The following is a 13,494-nucleotide window of genomic DNA, read 5'->3' as shown; positions in this document are numbered from 1 at the left end:
GCTGCAAGCAGATGTCAGTGAACAAAAGGAGCTGAATTCCAATTGATCTGCAGAACTCCCCATGACATTAGGTACACATAATCCACACCAAAATGCTGCTTTGTTTTGTCAAAGAGTTTAGCTTTAAAGAGACTTCAGCTATAATGGTAAAACAGCAATTGCTGGGCTATTTGTCAAGTGGGTTTGCTAAAATGTGTAGTCATATTCTGGTAAAATTAATTTCCAAAGTGACAGCAGAAGTGTGGTATTCTCTTGAAAATCTGTCTCCCTAGTTTTCTCTCACCTCCACTCATGCTGCAATTGTCCATTTTATGGACAATTAGTTTTGTTTCCTAACAATGTGTACCAGTAACATGGAACATCCAACTGACTGACTTGTAACGTGATAAAGACAGTAGTGATACCACATTTAATTTTTATTTAACAAAAAGGAGCAAGAATATCAGTGTAATAGCTTAGGTCATTTTTCCAATATTTTTTTAAACCAACTTGATAGAGTGGGCATCTGATGCAGGATTCATGTGTGTATAGGGAAATGTTTTAAGTAATATAAAGGTGCAAATGTATCCACCAGGCAGATGTCAGGGAATGTTTGTCTTGCAAAACTACTGCTGCATTTGAATTGGTTTTCTTTTAAATGACCTGAATGTGAATCTCAGGATATACAGATTTTTCAACTACACTGCTCATATGAAATAACTAGACACAAATACAACAACTAGTTCCAATTCCCATACCTACAGGCAGCAATCTGGCAAGAGCTGTGAGTTTCGCAGTGTTTCTGAAATGATGTTTGGCTTGATCGTGGCAGTCAATGGGGAAAAACAAATGGAAGAAAGTGATTCCCAGAAGAGGTTTGACCACCAGGTCTGAGGTTTTAGACCTACAACATCTCTGATAAAGATGTGGCAGTCTTCTGATAACTAGTTCCAACATAAGTGGCAGTAATGTCTTAAATTACATTTGTCTCTGAATAAAGTAAATCACAGCTTTCAGAAAAGAAAGCTATTATGATTCTGATGGATAACTTGATTCGGCAGACATAGACTAGCTAACCTGTGTGCCTGGTATAGCACTAAAAGATTTTCAAGTATTGTCCTGTGTACAGAATAGAATACTCTGAGCCTTTGAACAGCCGGTTTCCACTAACTAGTGGAGTTCAGGCTAAAAACATGCCAACCAAGGCCATACTCAGAGGACACACAGAATTACTTTCTCTGATTTTTCTAGTCTGATCACAGTAAGTTTAGGATTAATGAAAACTTGCCTTCCTTGTGAATGTTACCTTGTAATGACAGCCCAGCAAATGCCAATGAATGGCTTAAAGTTCACTTAGACTCTTAAAGGAGGATATAAACAAGACTTAAGTAATGCATGTGCTATTTTTTAGGGATTACTAAATTTCTAGAAGTATGAATTAAATATTCTGGAGTCAGATTTCTTAGAACTATTTCCAGAGAAGGAGACAGAGCATGATAGCAATGAAAATGCATGGAACCACTGCTAAGCAGAAAAGCTCAGTACACTGGAGAAAGAGTCAGAGGATGTACATAATGTTCAGCGAATCACAATATTGGTCTCAGTGTTCCCATTGAATGTCTATATCCCATAGGAGTAATTAAACTGCTCTGATACCTCAAGCTCATCAGAAAGCACTGTCCAAAAACTTGATTAAAAAAAAAGGGAATGTTATAAAAAATGGCAAAAGATGCATTTTTGGAAAAAAGTTGCAGACTGAATATAAAAACAGAAGTCTATTGGCAGGTATTTGCAGAATTTTCAGTCAAGCTATTCAAGTACGACTATTCAAGGAATTGATTTATTTGGAAGAAAGTTGTCAGAAATGAGTGTCATGGATATTCAAGGATATGTTACCCTATAGCTCTGGACTAAAGTAACTGTATGCTGCTGCCAAAAAGAGAAGGTTCTACTCCAGTCCCTGCATTGTACTGCCTCTCTTCCCCATTGCTTGTCTTGTGGGAGCCTGGTATTTGTTGGACCCCTCTGTGATCTACCTCAACTCATTAGTTTAAAAAAACCACCAGCCTTCCAAACAAACAAAAAAACCCCTTGAGCCTGGAGAGTGTTCTGCAGAATTGACAGGTTGAATCAGATCAGAAAAGGTCTAACAAAGATGCAAAAGCAGAGTTAGAACCATGTATTCAAGAGCATGAGGGGGGAGGAAAAAATAATTGCTTTCCATTTTTATTGAGTTTGAATCTTAGTTCCATTTTTTATCATGTGACTTGACTCTTATTCACAAGTCATACTGGAAAAAAAATAGACTTGGTATATGTGTAGCTGCAATTTTGAAAATCCTTCACAGACACAGGCAGAAGGATTGCTGTTAGCAGACTCAAAAATCTTCTTGGATCAAATCTGCAAAGAAGTTCTTGTGACCACCTATCAGCTTTGTAACTGCTTTTTTCTTGATAAGTGGATCCTGCCTGGGTCTTTCAAAGTAGACCATACAGACCCGAAAATAAAGAGCAAGGATTAAGGCTTACTTGCTGGAAGATAGAAGAAGTACTTCTATGTCATCTATAGTCTCCATGGGACTGGAATGACTTGTAAGTGACAAATATTTAACTCAAGAATAGAATAGTTACATTATCTATGCTGTGGATATTACAAACATCAAACTACAGCTAATCCAAACCAGTACATGTTACCATCCCTACCTGAACAGGATCCAGCTGTGAGGAACCTGGCTGACTCACTCATCTTCAGCAACAGGAGCTCTCACAATGCTTCGGGGCAATGGCAAACCTGTGGAAAGAGCAGCTTGAGGGGACAAAAGGAATTCCAGCTCAAATCCTTCATTCATGTCCATTACGAGCAAATATTCAACCTTAAATATGCAAATGAAGATAGGAAAGGGGACCAAACAAAAGCAGTAGCATCAATAGCTTCCCATAACCCTTTATAGCTCTCTGGAGTGATTACATCCTATGTAATTCCGCTTCTTGCAGCTCTGTTATTGTGTTCTGCCACAGGAAAAAAATAAAATAATTTTAAAAAATCTTTAATTATCCTTCCATGCTTTTTGTCAGCCAGGCCCTGTGTCCTGGATTGAAATCAATGTTAATGGCTTTTGAGACTCCAGTATGAATATATTTTTTAATTGATGTCTCCTCTTCCTCCTGCTGACCCAGTTCTCATTTTCATTATATTTCAAAAACACATTGATGCTCCACTCAGATCTGATCAATTATTTTAGCTCCTTTCTGCAATAACTAAATTTAATAGTGCTTTGCTGGCACAATTTAATTACTGGCACAAACATCTGAAATTTGTGAACAACAGCTGAGCTGCAGTGACAGAAAGCAGGTGGTCTGGTGGCTGTTAGGATCCAAGCGGCAAGCGAGTTAAGACAATGCAGGCTACTGGGTGGACTCATTACTACAATTTTACTGTTCGAACCTCTCCTTATCCATCAGCTGTAATCTTTATTCTATCTGACAGGGCAATGGCCATTACAGCCCTCCTTTGTGTAACTATTTATAGTTACAGAGAAGGCACAGACTTAAGAACTTGTCAGGCTAGGAAAGAGAGAATGGAGCAAAAGCAGAAGAGATGTCTAGAATGACAATAAAATTATTCAGGATGCTGGAGGTAAAGTGCTTAAAGGAAAGATGTGTAAGGATTCCCCTGTAAGCAGGTGGTGAAACAAGGACTCCAAGCGTCATTGCAACTAAATTTCTATTGCACTGTGTTTTATAATTGTACTTTCTGACACCCAGTGAGCGTGGATCCTATTCTGCCATATTTCTATTCATTGAGATGCTCTTTCTATAATACCTTTGCCTTTTGAAGTATCCTAATAAGATGACTTTGTGTCTTCATTTTCTTCACCAGGTTTGGTTGAAGTACTACTCTCAAGCAACAATTTTTTAACCTGTTGTCCTCACTGTTGCTGGAGAGAGAGAGGAAATTCTACAACTCAAAGAGAATAGTAGGCAGTTAAAGTTTGCAGAGTGAAGGAAGTAAAGTTCATCCGATGTCATGCTGTGATATGTCCTATGGTTTTGCTACTTACCAGAGGTGGATTTACCAGGCTGGTGTCCCCTGTGTTAGAACCACCTCGTGTGGTGAATACTATTTCATGCAAAGTGGTGGAAAATGTGGTCTCTCCATAGTCTTTTTTCTATGAGTGTTGTGCCTGCATGCAGTGGTGCCCACAGCTAGCTCAGCATCCACATGTCATTGGCTCTTTTGGTGTGCTGGGTGGAAGGACAAATTGTTTCAGGCAAGGTGACTGAGCTGATCTGTTGCCCCAGTATTGCCAGGCCAAAGAACTTCTGAATGTTCATAGTACTCCAGCTGTTTTCCCCTGGATATAATTGTAATGAATCCTGTCCCTCAAGAATAGAAATAATCAAACACAAATCCTGAAGGAGTCACAGCTTACTTGCCATCAATGCTAGGCAGAGAAGCAGGAGCATTCAGTCCCTCAGAGTCTTTCCCGTGATCCCGTGCTACCTACTATAATAGGAATATAATCCAAGTATAGTCCAAGCTCAGTAAAAGAATTCCTTTTGTTCTGCAATATGCTTTAGAGAAAGCTTCATTGTCACTGTTATCATTGGATACACATCTATGGCCTAGCGTGAATTTTTACTGGGTATTGTCTAAACACAGGACAGACCTGTGCTCTACTCCAAGCAGTTTTGCAGCCTGCAGCAAGACACAACAGGTAAATTAAGGCAGACAAGGAAATACAAGGAAACCTGCAACAGCTCTGTGTTTGTGGGATAAACAGTAACCTCAGTACCCCAGAGTTAGCCTGATTTTTGCTGTTGTTCACTTGAGAGCTAATGGACAATTGTAAGGGAACTTTGCACATGTTTCTGGGTAGTTCTGTCAAAACACAGGGGATCATATGGAAGGGGATGTTTGTCTGAAGAATTAATAAAGTGGTCCTGTGGCTTCTAGCTTAGCCTTTGTTCCCTTTGTTCCCTTTATTGTTCATTATTTGAGACTATTGCATCTGGAGAGGGCAAAAACCTGATGAATCTTGGTTTTTTTGTCATTCTGGAAGCTAGATATCACTAACTCTCTTTGCTGAGGCAAATCCTGCATTAATGGCACAACATAGACATATGATAATGGCTACCTGATGGAATGGAATAACCACCAGAAAAAAACCCTAGATATTTTTATAATGAAATTCGGAGATCTGAGTGAAAGTCTTGTCAAAAACTTTATACATCTGAAAAATCTGATGGGGTATTTCCAGTTGTTGTGTACCATTCAGCATTGCTGTTGGAAAGAAAATGTCCTTGCTTGAGGAGATCTTATACATCAAACTCATGTTTCAAAACAGTGAAGATGAAGAGGTAATCAAGGGTGTTAATGGTCTCAGGGAGGTATGATAAATCTGGACAAAAGTGGTGGGTGTGGGCAATAAATCTAACAACCTGCTGGGCCTGTCACAGAGCCACCTGGGACAGACAGATTGCCAGTAGTTTTGAACATGAGTGTAAAAAGAAGCATCCTCTAAATTAATAACATTCACACAATTAATATAATATCTTATTAGAGCATGAGGTCTATGACCAATTCAAAATTAGTCTGCCTGGATGCATGAATGTGTGTTCAGCTTGCGATCTTGAGAGAGGTAAACAGGACAATGACAATGAACACACCTACAGGCTGTTCGTTTCCCTCCCTTCAGCTTCTCCAGATTTTGTTTAGCAGCTATATTCTCAGAAGGCTGTTCAGTCCTGAAACTGTGGTTGTCTCATCATAAGATTATATAGTTCTAGTGTGTTGGAGGTGGCTGGACTCTGGCCATATTAGGATCGAATACTGGGGCAGATTTGTGAGAGTGTATTTTAAGGTTAGTTTGGATGTCAGTGGTACAAAATCAGTCATTACTGTTTGGGTTGAAGACAAAAATGCTTAGAGTCATCAGTGCAGGCTTCCTATTCTGAGCTGAAGTTGGGAAATCGTTGAAGTTGTCATATTTGTTTTCCAAGGTGAAGAACCCCTTCCTGATCACCAGTGTCTACTGAGCACTATACAGTCTATGTTAGGGCAGGAGAAAGTTCTGTCAACACCCTGCTTTGCCAGAGGACCAGGGATTCTTGAGGGCCCTTCAATAACTTCTCAATGAAGTTCAGTGGTTGGCATGGCCTGAGAGGCTAAATAGTCATGGAAGACTTGGACAGAGTCCTTCCTGATGCTGGTCAGAGGAGGAGGAGAAGGAGGACTTGTTAGGGATAAGTCAGCATTGAAGCTTTGTACTAAAGAACCATTTGTAGGTTGCCTGGGCCATAATGCTGAACACTAATATCTGTTTTGATGGGACTAGGGGTCTGATGGAGCTATAGGCTGGTCTCAACTCTGCTGATAGCATAACTATTGTTGTGCCTGTGGTGAGAAGAGGCCAGAATTCACACAGGTGGGTGAGGTATCTCACTTTCCTCCTCTCCAAAGACAGACTTCTGTCTGTGATGATGCTCATGGTGCTGCACAAGCACAGTCCTCTTGATGATCTCCTTAAGTGCTCCGTATCCTGAACAGCAATGGCTTCCAAATGGGAGTGGCCATTGTGTTGTTTGCCTTCTTTCATTTTCGTTTGTTATTAGTTTTTGTCATGCACTAGTGTTTGTCTGGAGACAGTTGGGAGACAGCTTCCTCATTCAGATGTCTCTTTTGGAAAGATTTGATGCTTTTATCCCATCCATTTGACATTGTGGATTGGTCCTCTTCCCAGACATGGAGTCCACAATGTGACCATCTGCTGGAGACAGTATAAAGTATCACAATAGTATAAATGAGAAAAGTGCTCATCCTACATGTGTTGATGAATTTGTGACCAGGACATTAAACAGGAAGATGCAGAAATTCTTGTGTTTGGCAAGAAAGTAATCTGGTGTGGGCCATACCTCATGACCTTGCGGGGTATGCACTGACCACTTGGGACACTGTTCTCTATCAAAAACTTTGCTGTGTTGAGTGTGAAGGCAGTGTAGCTGGTCCTGCGTGGGACAGATACTGCTACAGTTCTGCCCACAGTGTTTCGTTGTGACTGTATTCACAATACCCTGAATGGCTCGGTCAAGGGTGTTTGAGTGATCAGACCAGTTGGACTTCATGACATGTCTGGGAAGACCTGAGTTACAGCAATACTGGGACAATGATCAAGATTTACCCTTTTGTCCATTTAACATATCTTTGGTACATACTGTATGACGATAAGAACCTCATCTAAATGTCTTTTAAATCCCTACAGGGATAGTGACTCCACCACTTCCCTGGGCAGGCTGTTTCAATGCCTGACAACCCTTTCCGTGAACTTCTGGACAAAGGGCATAAGAAGTATGCTGCAGCACAATATCTGAAAGTTATCAACCTGTCTCTGCTGTCACTATCACATCCATCCATTCATTAGAGCCTCACATCTCCAGGAAATCCCCCCAAAAGCTACAGATTCCTGCAGATTCAGAGATGCTGGAAGATTTTCAAAAACATGGCTCTGTCCATCCCCAAATGCTTTCTTTTTCGAGCATGACTTAAAGGGCGTGATCAAAAATTCACTTTGTTGTTCCTGATCTCCCAAGTCTAAGTCATCACATATTTCTTTCTGGATATCATATTACGCCTTTAAACTGAAAAAAACACCCTCAGAAGGCAAACAGGATTCTTGAAGTATTATAAAAACAGTACATATGTGAAGAGTTTCTCTGTGATGAAGGATTTTGAGTCACTGGAAATCATTACCATACCGATAGATCTGTCAATTCACAGAGTAATTTATAGGTAAATAAAGATTGCATACATATTTCTGGCAGTTTTATTCTCCCTCACTTAGCTGCAATAGTGTAAACCACAATGCTAGTGCAATTACAGTAATATAAATGAAGGAGAATGTGATCTGGGATTTCCTGGGTTGGAACACCAGTCATCTAACATCAAAGGACAAGAATCTTCTAGTTAAAAACCTGGTTTTAAGAGTACGTCAAAACACATTACATGTTTTTAAATGGGGCCTTGTTGGCATTCAGGCAGCATAGATTTGGTATAGTGAGTGGCTGTAATGGACAGGTAAAAATGGTCAAACAACTTCAAGTTTTCAACTGGATTTTAGAATCAGAGCAAGAGATACATTGATCCACAGGCTTCTGAGGATAATACTAGAAATCAATGGAGATGAGTAAAAGATTTCAATGGCGGTATTTTTAATGATTCCCAGCTACAATAGTTGCAAGAGAAAGTGGGAAAAGACACCAGCTAGCAGAACAATGAACACGCCTTTGCAGTTTAATCACTTCAGTATCTATGCGTGTTCAAATCTCTATTATGTGTCTTTCTGCTCTTTATGAATTTATTTTTTCCTAGCACTTCCCCGTGAGTGGTAACTGGAGACATGTTTATCCTTTCTCTTCTTTGGCAAGCACATTGGCAGCAAGGGAGACCCCAGCAGTTCAGACTGGAGGGCTGATTCAGCTCACTGTCCTTCCTCAGTCATGCTGAACGCTCTGCTGGTGATGGGAGCTGAGGAGTAGCATTAGGGCTGAACAGCCTTTGAGGTGACAGGATCAAGAAACTCACCTTGAAACTATTGCTTTGGATCTCTGCAGGTCAACAGGTGTTTCTGTAATGTTTATTGGAGGAAGAGGGGGTTGGACCTTTTTTCAAAAAAATAATCAGAAAATTATGCCCATGTTTGTGGAATAATGATGCAAGACCAGCACATGATGTTCTAAACATGGCTCTGTGGCATCTAAATCTTAGTTTGCTTCTGAAGAAAACTAAATGCAGCTTGCTGCAAGGAAATTTGGTTAACAACATAGTTGTTGATAACTGTCTTGTTTGTTTTCTTCCATCACCCACACATATTTATTTTTCCAATGGAATCAGTACTTAGGAAGCTGAATTAGACATCAGATCGAGTAAATCCCTTGGGAAACAGTATTTTGACAATTCATAATAGAAGGTTGTCAAATTAGTCCTCTGTTTTTGTTTGTTTGTTTGTTCGTTTGTTTTTTAATATTTTATTTACAGTACAGGTTTCATGTTCTTAATATCCCCAGTTGAAACTAGGAGCTCTGCTTCAGGAACCTCATTAGCATTCACTTTAGCAGCATACAATAGGATCTTGCAGTTGCCCTCTCTCTGCGGTATTTACCAAGGCAGATGCAGCAGTTGTTACCAGAATGCTAATAAAGCAGAGAGCTTCCACATCCAGCAGTCTGAGGGGCAGCTTTCAAAGACTATGATGTCTCTTTCAGGTCTCAATGTTTCCAAATTAACATCACTGTACTCTACTGCACTTGTGGGTTTTGTTTTGTTTGATGTGACATTTATATACTTGCATTTATTTCAATGAGTCACTCTGTGTCTAGCTCTACTTAACCTTCTATTTTTCGATTCATTTGAACAGACTATCTTGTGCTTAGAATATGGAGAGATCTGACTCCATATGTAAGATATTCTTCTGTGTGGAACGCCTAAGAAATACACTAGGTAGCATCAGTTATGCAATATAAAAAGCACAGATAAGGCTAATAGAGTATTTTTAATTAATCTCGTCTTGCTGGAAAATAAATAAATAAATAGAAAACCAACTTGTTTATTGAAACAGAACATTTTCTTGGGCAAGGAATTATCTGTTCTGGAAGAACTTTCTTCATAAATATTTTGCGGATCTGGGTCATATTGCAGGTCAGTCCAGGTTCAGGTCCAAACTCTGGCTCAGCAAACTGTGGAGCACAGTGTCTCCCAGTCTTCCCTATCTCAGGAGTATTCTCTGGCTGCTGTGGTGTAGAGACAGGGGTTCTGGCAGAAGAATATTGAACTGTAGGGGACTGATGTTACGGGAGGAGAGGGTGTTCAGTGTGCTCACCAAACAGTTTCTGAGATGTGACTTGCAGTCTTCTCTCTGTTGTGAAACAGGGCGTTTGTGGGGTGTCTTTACGTGTTTAGTTGTTGGTTTTGTTTTCCTCCTTTGAAAAAGCAAAGACCCAAGCAACCTTCATATTCTTAGTGTTGTCCCAGGAAAGAGAAAGAAATTATTTTCAAATGTTCATGGGTGAAAAATCTTTTCTGGATGGAAAAACAGTTCTGGATGGTACCAGTCAGACTCAGATGACCTGAGATGAAAGAGCAGATTGAAGGACACTTTTCTTGTCCTTCAGTTTATCAGCTGTGTTGTTAAAGCAGAAGTTGTTTCAAGGGCCACAAACCTATAAAATTTATACCCACAGGAGAAGGAATTCCCTTTTCTCTTATTTGTGTACACAAAGCATAGTAGAGTGGAACTATAATCCATGACTGAAGCCTACAGGCACTACCACAGAAAAAGTGTTTAAATGAGGGAAAGGAGATGTTTCAGTCAAAGGGAAACTATCTTAAAAGTAGACTGCAGGAACAAATATTCGGTGTAGCTATTACATAAATGCAAGCATGAAGATAAGGGGCACTGCTTACAGTAGTCTTCCTTACAAGATCTAATAACCAAAAATCTGCCTTTAAAATTTCATAAGGTAAAGCTACAGGACACATTCATCTGAATGAAAATAAATATGTACTTGAAGCTTAGTCTTCTGGGAACAGAGTGAGTGTGCCTCTTTCTGCCACCTCTCCCTACACACATACACCATGCTGAAGGCTGTTTCGAAAGCTGACAGCTCAGCTGAGCTTCAGCCACTTCTTCACATGAGGAGGCCACAACGAGTGATGTACAAGGAAGTTAGGTGCTCTCAGCAACTCTCCTGCTATGAGTACATCTCTTAGAGGTCATCATGAGTGGTCTCAGTGTCTAAGAGTTAATGCTGCAGAAACACTTTTAGCATAGAGTTTCAATGCATTTTCCATATTTGGCTTTTTCTTATTTCCAAAGGATTCTTTCTCATACTACCCATGTTCACTCTCAGGTCAGTGCCAGATTTTTCAGAGACTGTTTCTTCAAAACATATAGAAAGGTTAAATCTCAGTAATAAGAGTTGTTCTGTTTTCAGGTGCTACCACCAATGTACTTGACCTAGTATGTGTTTGCAGAAGCTTCACTGAAGTCATTGGAGACACAGTAAAGATGGATAAGGAGAAGAGAATTAGTTAACTAAGGAACATATTAGGCACACTTATATGTAAACCCTCTTTCCTGGTAAGGTCATTTTTTGTTTACTGGACAGTTTTTCAAGATTACAGTTGATATTGAAAGAAAAACAAAGTGACATTTCCCGTTCATTATGCCGTGTGTGAGTTATGGCTTTCAAAAAGTGCTTCTGCATTTTTACGATGCTAAGACAGATTCCAGTCCACCATCACAATCAGCGTTCACTTCAGAAAAACTACTTCTAAAAAATATTTTGTAAATTTTTAGATTCATATTTCAGAGATGAATCTCCTTTGAGAAGAACTTATTCATTTTTTTAGGGAATGATTACCTGTCTCAAAAAAGGTCTTTTTAAAGACACAGAGCCACTTGTTTCAGATCCTCTCTTCTGAGTGTATGCATCTGGGCCATGACTTCTACAAACAGTTAGGGAAAGACACAGGATCAACTCAGCTATTACTGACCTTGCAAACAAAGTGACAGTTGGAAGACAAACACACGACTTCCATTGTAATGTACAAAACACAAGGGGCTGCAAGAAATCTTTTTGCAGAGGTAGTTAGGAATAAACTTCACACTCATGTCCATGTAAATATATATATTTATATATACACAAAACAAGGAAAAATCTACATAATCTGTAGAGAAAAAATATCCGTTAATTTCATATCAAATTAGGGATGGATTCTAGTAGCTAAATGTGTGTCAGAGACCAAACTCTTCCAAGTATACAGCTCCTGTATGGGCAGATTAGACTCATCCTCTCACACATATCTGAGAGATCTGCCTCTAATCCTTTGGCTACACTTGTATAGCTTATTATGCCAATTAAATCTTTTTGAATTGAACTGAACTGAGGATGAATCATTGGTTGCAAGCCAGCTCCTAGTGTGCAGGTGTCCACTTCAAATAAAACATCATTATGATATTTTGGCGTTATATCATGTTTTGCTTGTGTGAGTATAACCTGCCAACAGAATCTATCTTATTCTTTAAGGATTTTTTTTCCAATCACAGGGAGATTAAGGCAATAATAAACAAAACCAACCTGCCTCAAACTCCAAGGTGTTATTTGTTTCAGCTTGATCTAATTCAAATCCCACTAAAATCAATTGGGGCTTTCTATTGCATTTGGCATGTTTTGCTGTGTCCATTCTTAGAGCCACCCAAAAATCTAACAATGCATGCTTTTCAGAGAGCTAATCACTTGAACATCCGGATAAGGAGAGTGAGGAGGGCACCTGAAATAGCTACAGAAGATAAGTTCTGATAAAGTCATGCATGGAAACAGCACCTTTAGAAAAGCAAAATACCCTACACACTCCAAGATGTTATCTGATCTTCCCACCTGGATGAATGTACATTAGACATAGATGAAAAGCTTACAGAGTGGCTGCCAAGAATGTTTCATGGGACCTTACAGATAAACAGCACATTTACTATTCAGTAGAATCAGCCACCATTCCTCCCAGTGACAAATTCGGTTTACAGAGTGAATGTATTTTTCTATAAGGAAGTATAAAACTTTCATTGGACAAAAGGAAAATCAACTACTCTAAAAGGAGAACTCAGTTCGTAATCTTTAATCTGTTTTGTAATTCAAAGTAACTCTGAAATTAACACTAAATTAAGGCAACATGAAAGAACAGGCTAAAGCCCTAATTCTCATTTCAGCTGTAAAAAAAATAACTCAAAACCTCAAAATTGTTCTAGTATGCTTTAAAGGGCTCTAATATGATGTAACAATGAGTTGCATGAATTTGTATAAAGGAAATTTTAAAGTAATAATTTCAAGAATTTGTAGTTGGTTGTTGTTGGAGTTTTTGAAGTAGGGAATGGAAGATATTTAAGTTAATGTCATATGATAAATGCTATGTGGAGACTTCTGAGGACCAACAGCACCCCTAGCAAAATGTATTTGGAAATAAACAACCAGTCATCAGTAGAGTCACTATGGTTAGCACCAATTTCATCAGCTACCAAGTGAGCTACAAGTGACACTGCTTGAACCAAATCCCCTTCCATTCCCATCTCATTCACTCCGAAACTTTCGCATTGCCTTCAGAGCATACTTGGTAGTTAAGTTGATATGAGTACAGAATTTAAATTGGGTTATTTGTTAAGAAAAATACTTATTTGACCATCCATAGTCATAATAGAGCTGTAGTAATCAAATGAGAAGACCATATTGTTCCATGGAAACAGTAAGGAATAGTCTCACTGTGAATGTACTGGCAACCACACATATCCTGCCGTCAGAGCCTTCAGTTTTGATGCACTCAGATATTTTCTCTTCAGGATAACATAACAAACTCTGGTTCTCTGCATTCATAATAAAAAATTAGAAGTAGCAACTCTGTTATGTTTACTAAGTCATTTTCAGCAGTCTAATAAATATTGGTTTTTTGTAGAAGGTTGTTTGTCTTTGC

Source organism: Nesoenas mayeri (genome assembly GCF_963082525.1).
Source record: "Nesoenas mayeri genome assembly, chromosome: 1".
In the NCBI taxonomy this organism is placed as follows: Eukaryota; Metazoa; Chordata; class Aves; order Columbiformes; family Columbidae; genus Nesoenas; species Nesoenas mayeri.
This window is presented reverse-complemented; position numbering follows the sequence as displayed.